We start from the raw sequence: 8,043 nt of genomic DNA, 5'->3' as shown, positions 1-8,043 counted from the left end.
CTTCCTGGCAGTGGTCAATGGACTGGGTGATTGATCACATTCTTGTAAGAAACAATGTGGAGAGATTAGTGACAAGAGCATCCTTAGAACGAAGAGAAAAGACAATGTTAAGTGGCTTGTAGAAGTGGATGCAAGCATGAGTATGTTTGTATTGAATGTTAATTCCCACCAGAAGTTTTCTCTTTCAGCAAAACAACAAATAGCCAAATGTCCTTGGCCTTTCCTGTGTTTATACAGTAATTTAATCAATGAGGAGAAGGCTACAGCAGTGGACACTTCTCACTGAAGGCTGATGGAGCTTCTGCTACTGTTCGGCTTCTGACTTGCAATACAATCCAAGTAATGAGTCACTTGTGTAGTACCATCTAGATAAGCATAAGCAACTCTGATTAATCATCACCACCCTGAATTAGAAAGAACATCTCCTGGTTTGGACTGACACACTGGGTATGTATCTGACTTCTTGACTTCAGTGCCTTAGCCCAGCACTAACACATGAAGCCTCAAAAAATTATTACCAGAATGGGATGGATATTGCTTCAGACCAAGGGACCATTTCCTACCCAAGGAGTCACAGTAGAAGGAAGGTAGCTGGGGGATGTGCTAGCTCTTTTACTGGGCACATGATATAGAAGGACAGTTAGTGTTTTGTGGTGTTTTGTTAGTTTTGGGTGGTACTAGCAATTGAAACCAGGACCTCACTCACGCTAGGCAAATACTTTTGCCACTGAGAGGTATCCCTAGCTCTAGAAGAGTTTTTTAAAACAGAGATGTGAGTGTTAAATATCACTATCAGGTATGTCCCTAATACAGGGATCCAAGAATCAAGAGGAATTAGGAATAATTTCACTTGCACTTATTTCTAGTGGCCAATTTGAAAGTTTTGTTTCTCATCTCTGACTTTACGCCTATATATTTAGGAGGCATTGTAAATCTTCAATATGAGTATGACATATACAGTACATTCTTTTTTTTTATATTATACATTTTATTAATAACATCATAACATTTCCAAAAATGACAGTAGCATTGGTAGATTTGGGGCTGAAACCACGTAGGAAAACCATTAAGTGATTCAGAGACTAAACATCTTTTTTTTTTTTTTGAGTGCAAGTTTATTTTATTTTATTTTATTTTATTTTTGATTTTTAATATTTTTATTACATATTTTCCTCAATTACATTTCCAATGCTATCCCAAAAGTCCCCCATAGCGCCCCCCACTTCCCTACCCACCCATTCCCATTCTTTTGGCCCTGGCATTCCCCTATATTGGGGCATATAAAGTTTGCAAGTCCAATGGGCCTCTCTTTCCATTGATGGCCGACTAGGCCATCTTTCGATACATATGCAGCTAGAGACAAGAGCTCCGGGGTTCTGGTTAGTACATCATGTTGTTCCAACAATAGGGTTGCAGATCCCTTTAGCTCCTTGGGTACTTTCTCTAGCTTCTCCATTGGGAGCCCTGTGATACATCCAATAGCTGACTGTGAACATCCACTCCTGTGTTTGCTAGGCCCCGGCATTGTCTCACAAGAGACAGCTAACTTTGGGTCCTTTCAGCAAAATCTTGCTAGTGTATGCAATGGTGTCAGCATTTAGAAGCTGATTATGGGATGGATCCCTGGATACGGCAGTCTCTAAATGGTCCATCCTTTCATCACAGCTACGAACTTTGTCTCTGTAACTCCTTCCCTGGGTGTTTTGTTCCCAATTCTAAGAAGGGGCACAGTGTCCACACTTTGGTCTTCATTCTTCTTGAGTTTCATGCGTCTAGCAAATTGTATCTTATATCTTGGGTATCCTAAGTTTTGGGCTAATATCCACTTATCAGTGAATACATATTGTGTGAGTTCTTTTGTGTTATTTCACTCAAGATGATGCCCTCCAGGTCCATCCATTTGGCTAGGAATTTCATAAATTCATTCTTTTTAATAGCTGAGTAGTACTCCATTGTGTAAATGTACCATAATTTCTGTATCCATTCCTCTGTTGAGGGACATCTGGGTTCTTTCCAGCTTCTGGCTATTATAAATAGCGCTGCTATGAACATAGTGGAGCATGTGTCCTTTTTACTGGTTGGGACATCTTCTGGATATATGCCCAGGAGAGGTATTGCTGGGTCCTCCGGTAGTACTATGTCCAATTTTCTGAGGAACCGCCAGACTGATTTCCAGAGTGGTTGTACAAGCTTGCAATCCCACCAACAATGGAGGAGTGTTCCTCTTTCTCCACATCCTCGCCAGCATCTGCTGTCACCTGAATTTTTGATCTTAGCCATTATGACTGGTGTGAGGTGGAATCTCAGGGTTGTTTTGATTTGCATTTCCCTGATGATTAAGGATGTTGAACATTTTTTCAGGTGTTTCTCTGCCATTCGGTATTCCTTAGGTGAGAATTCTTTGTTCAGTTCTGAGCCCCATTTTTTAATGGGGTTATTTGACTTTCTGGAGTCCACCTTCTTGAGTTCTTTATATATATTGGATATTAGTCCCTTATCTGATTTAGGATAGGTGAAGATCCTTTCCCAATCTGTTGGTGGTTTTTTTGTCTTATTGATGGTGTCTTTAGCCTCGCAGAAGCTTTGTAGTTTCATGAGGTCCCACTTGTCAATTCTCGATCTTACAGCACAAGCCATTACTGTTCTATTCAGGAATTTTTCCCCTGTGCCCATATCTTCAAGGCTTTTCCCCACTTTCTCCTCTATAAGTTTCAGTGTCTCTGGTTTTATGTGAAGTTCCTTGATCCACTTAGACTTGACCTTAGTACAAGGAGATAGGAATGGATCAATTCGCATTCTTCTACATGTTAACAACCAGTTGTGCCAGCACCATTTGTTGAAAATGCTGTCTTTCTTCCACTGGATGTGTTTAGCTCCCTTGTCGAAGATCAAGTGACCATAGGTGTGTGGGTTCATTTCTGGGTCTTCAATTCTATTCCATTGGTCTATTTGTCTGTCACTATACCAGTACCATGTAGATTTTAACACAATTGCTCTGTAGTAGAGCTTTAGGTCCGGCATGGTGATTCCACCAGAGGTTCTTTTATCCTTGAGAAGAGTTTTTGCTATCCTAGGTTTTTTGTTATTCCAGATGAATTTGCAGATTGCGCTTTCTAATTCGTTGAAGAATTGATTTGGAATTTTGATGGGGATTGCATTGAATCTGTAGATTGCTTTTGGCAAGATAGCCATTTTTACAATGTTGATCCTGCCAATCCATGAGCATGGGAGATCTTTCCATCTTCTGAGATCTTCTATAATTTCTTTCTTCAGAGACTTGAAGTTTTTATTATACAGATCTTTCACTTCCTTAGTTAGAGTCACGCCAAGATATTTTATATTATTTGTGACTATTGAGAAGGGTGTTGTTTCCCTAATTTCTTTCTCAGCCTGTTTATTCTTTGTGTAGAGAAAGGCCATTGATTTGTTTGAGTTAATTTTATATCCAGCTACTTCACCGAAGCTGTTTATCAGGCTTAGGAGTTCTCTGGTGGAATTTTTAGGGTCACTTATATATACTATCATATCATCTGCAAAAAGTGATATTTTGACTTCATCTTTTCCAATTTGTATCCCTTTGATCTCCTTTTGTTGTCTAATTGCTCTGGCTAGGACTTCCAGTACAATGTTGAATAGGTATGGAGAAAGTGGACAGCCTTGTCTAGTCCCTGATTTTAGAGGGATTGCTTCAAGCTTCTCACCATTTACTTTGATGTTGGCTACTGGTTTGCTGTAGATTGCTTTTATCATGTTTAGGTATGGGCCTTGAATTCCTGATCTTTCCAAGACTTTTATCATGAATGGGTGTTGGATCTTGTCAAATGCTTTTTCCGCATCTAACGAGATGATCATGTGGTTTTTGTCTTTGAGTTTGTTTATATACTGGATTACGTTGATGGATTTCCGTATATTGAACCGTCCCTGCATCCCTGGGATGAAACCTACTTGGTCAGGAAGGATGATTGTTTTGATGTGTTCTTGGATTCGGTTAGCAAGAACTTTATTGAGGATTTTTGCATCAATATTCATAAGGGATATTGGTCTGAAGTTTTCTATCTTTGTTGGGTCTTTTTGTGGTTTAGGTATCAGAGTAATTGTGGCTTCATAGAATGAGTTGGGTAGAGTACCTTCTGTTTCTATTTTGTGGAATAGTTTGTGAAGAACTGGGATTAGATCTTCTTTGAAGGTCTGATAGAACTCTGCACTAAACCCATCTGGTCCTGGGCTTTTTTTAGTTGGGAGACTATTAATGACTGCTTCTATTTTTTGGGGGATATAGGGCTGTTTAGATCATTGACCTGATCTTGATTCAACTTTGGTACCTGGTATCTGTCTAGGAACTTCTCCATTTCATCCAGGTTCTCCAGTTTTGTTGAGTATAGCCTTTGGTAGAAGGATCTGATGGTGTTTTGGATGTCTTCAGGATCTGTTGTTATGTCTCCTTTTTCATTTCTGATTTTGTTAATTAGGATGCTTTCCCTGTGCCCTCTAGTGAGTCTGGCTAAGGGTTTATCTATCTTGTTGATTTTCTCAAAGAACCAGCTCCTTGATTGGTTGATTCTTTGAATAGTTTTTCTTGTTTCCACTTGGTTGATTTCACCCCTGAGTTTGATTATTTCCTGCCGTCTACTCCTCTTGGGTGAATTTGCTTCCTTTTGTTCTAGTGCTTTTAGGTGTGTTGTCAAGCTGCTAATGTGTGCTCTCTCTAGTTTCCTTTTGGAGGCACTCAGAGCTATGAGTTTTCCTCTTAGAAATGCTTTCATTGGGTCCCATAAGTTTGGGTATGTTGTGGCTTCATTTTCATTGAACTCTAAAAAGTCCTTAATTTCTTTCTTTATTCCTTCCTTGACCAAGGTATCATTGAGAAGAGTGTTGTTCAGTTTCCACGTGAAGGTTGGCTTTCTATTATTTATTTTGTTATTGAAGACCAGCCTTAGTCCATGGTGATCTGATAGGATGCATGGGACAATTTCAATATTTTTGTATCTGTTGAGGCCTGTTTTGTGACCAATTATATGGTCAATTTTGGAGAAGGTACCATGAGGTGCTGAGAAGAAGGTATATCCTTTTGTTTTAGGATAGAATGTTCTGTAGATATCTGCCAGATCCATTTGATTCATAATTTCTGTTAGTTTCACTGTGTCCCTGTTTAGTTTCTGTTTCCATGATCTGTCCATTGGTGAAAGTGGTGTGTTGAAGTCTCCCACTATTATTGTATGAGGTGCAATGTATGCTTTGAGATTTACTAAAGTTTCTTTAATGAATGTGGCTGCCTTTGTATTTGGAGCATAGATATTCAGGATTGATAGTTCCTCTTGGAGGATTTTACCTTTGATGAGTATGAAATGCCCCTTCCTGTCTTTTTTAATGACTTTGGGTTGGAAGTCAATCTTATCAGATATTAGAATGGCTACTCCAGCTTGTTTCTTCATGCCATTTGCTTGGAAAATTGTTTTCCAGCCTTTCATTCTGAGGTAGTGTCTATCCTTTTCTCTGAGATGAGTTTCCTGTAAGCAGCAAAATGTTGGGTCTTGTTTGTGTAGCCAGTTTGTTAGTCTATGTCTTTTTATCGGGGAGTTGAGTCCATTGATATTAAGAGATATTAAGGAAAAGTAATTGTTGTTTCCTGTTATTTTTGTTGTTAAAGTTGGCATTTTGTTCTTGTGGCTGTCTTCTTTTAGGTTTGTTGAGGGATTACCTTCTTGTTGTTTCTAGGGCATGGTTCCTGTCCTTGTATTGGTTTTTTTCTGTTATTATCCTTTGAAGGGCTGGATTCGTGGAGAGATAATGTGTGAATTTGGTTTTGTCGTGGAATACTTTGGTTTCTCCATCTATGTTAATTGAGAGTTTGGCTGGGTATAGTAGCCTGGGCTGTAATTTGTGTTCTTTTAGTGTCTGTATAACATCCGTCCAGGATCTTCTGGCTTTCATAGTCTCTGGTGAAAAATCTGGTGTAATTCTGATAGGCTTGCCTTTATATGTTACTTGGCCTTTTTCTCTTACTGCTTTTAGTATTCTATCTTTATTTAGAGCATTTGTTGTTCTGATTATTATGTGTCGGGAGGTATTTCTTTTCTGGTCCAGTCTAAAAAATATGGAACGCTTCATGAATTTGCGTGTCATCCTTGCGCAGGGGCCATGCTAATCTTCTTTGTATCGTTCCAATTTTAGTATATGTGCTTCCGAAGCGAGCACTACAGTACATTCTTGATCACCTTAAGAATACCCACTTAGTTTTGTTTCAAAATAGCTGAACTTGATTACCATGAAAAGGCTGGATTACTGCTATTTAATGGTGACATATGTTTAGAACTTACTGTCAGTGGGAATATCTTTCACTATTAATGGGAATGTCTAATGACAACTATGTCCTAATTGAGACCAGCACTTGAGGGGGCTCAAAACTCGCAGGAAGAGGGCCCTGGTCACCTCTTTATGGAAATGATCTCAATTAGAACATTAGCCATGTTGAGAAAGGATTACTAGCTTTTAAGACCAAACAGAGTAGCATGGGCGGTCATTCCTACCATGAAATCTTTTAAGTAGCTTTCTAGAGAAGTTTTGACCAACCAGAATCAAATGGATGAGAACTTTCAGGAAGAGAAATTGATACAGAAAAAGAAATAAACAAAATTTGAAGTGCACTGGCTTTGGACAGAAGTTCAAAAATTAAAAAAAAACAGGTGTTTAGAATATAAGGTAATAGAAGCAATGGAAAAGGAAGAATATATGGCAGGACAAGATGACATCACGTGTTGTCAGTATCTCTAGGGGACAGCAACACATCTCTAAGCCCTGTGTTGGATGCAGGAGCAAAAGAAGGGAGTTTTGCTGAAAGATTGGCAACTGTTAGAGTGATGGGTGAGTGGAGGTGTCAGAGGTGGGGACCAAAAATTCAGTAGCATCCTTGGAAGAAAGAATTTCATGTTTACAAGAGAAGCTGTGCTTATAGATCCACTAATGTTTAGGACTTCTGCAGAGGGTCCTCGGCTCCTCTCATACCTGCTTCTCAACACTTCAGCGTGCTTTTCCTAATTTCAGGTTGCAGGCATAGGACACCAGCAGAAGTAGCTGAAAGATTTGTCTCCTTGTGTGCCGCTGAGCAGGAAGGCTGGCTTATGAAAAAAAGATGGATTATTTCATAAGCTATGATGTAACAAATGGTTGGCCATCTGCAGAAAGAAGGAAGAAAAAGAAGAAGATAAAGGCAAGCTTTAAATTCATTTCGTACATTAAAATACATTCCATATGGAGCAAAGACTTAAAAATAAAAAGGGAACTAAAAAAAATCTCAGGAAAAAAATGGGAAAAGTTCTTTAGCTAGGGAGTGTCTAAGTAAAATAAAACTCAGCAACTATTAAAATGTAAAAGTTCTGTAGGACAGAAACAAGTGTCTTTAATATTAGCCAGTGTTTGAGGTCTGCACATGGTTTACATTATTGCTTAAGTTATTACTGTATAGAAATATCTGAGGTCAATGCCTTTGCCACTGTTATAGTAAAGAAGGCTTAGAAAGAGCAGGCTATTCTGATAGGAAAGATGATGGGAAATGGGGTAGGGTCAAATTTACTTCAGGTGGATGCTTCTAGACAGACCTTGGGCTTTAATTTTAAATTTGTGTTTTGAAGAACTAGGATGTCAGACAGTTGAAGAACCTTCACAGAAGCTATCACAATTTCTATTCATAAAGACTTCCTGGAACTACAGCAGTCCAGTTCAGGAGTGTCAGGATACAGCAGTGGTGGCAAAACCTAACAGGAATAGCCAGGCCTCAGAATCATCATGAGTTAGCGGGAGGGGATTCAGACCAGCAGGGATGCCAGGAGAAGTTTTCTGCTTGCCTCTCTCAACAAATCCATGATCAAAGAAGACTTGGGACCCAGAAGCAGTCTGCACTCAGCTCCATCTAATGTTGGCCTCTTAGAGAGTTTTTACAGTGCAATTAAGAAAACCAAGAAATGAATATTAGTGTAATACTATTACTGAGCTATGGGATGCCATTCAAATTTCCCGTTTTTTCCTCCATCCTCCCTTTTCTGCTCC

The 8,043-nt window shown here is 39.1% G+C and overlaps 1 non-coding gene across 1 annotated transcript; it reads right to left on the bottom strand.

Moving 5' to 3' along the window:
- Positions 1-6,088: 6,088 nt before the first annotated feature.
- Positions 6,089-6,195, bottom strand: LOC115032100 (U6 spliceosomal RNA). The gene has a single exon (XR_003837727.1). It is a non-coding gene; the product is annotated as a U6 spliceosomal RNA (small nuclear RNA).
- Between the last annotated feature and the right edge of the window lie 1,848 nt (positions 6,196-8,043).

Source organism: Mus caroli, unplaced genomic scaffold (assembly GCF_978045245.1).
Source record: "Mus caroli unplaced genomic scaffold, Mus_caroli_1 scaffold_11, whole genome shotgun sequence".
NCBI lineage: Eukaryota > Metazoa > Chordata > Mammalia > Rodentia > Muridae > Mus > Mus caroli.
Note: the sequence above shows the minus strand (reverse complement) of the source record. Positions and strands in the feature narration are given on the sequence as shown.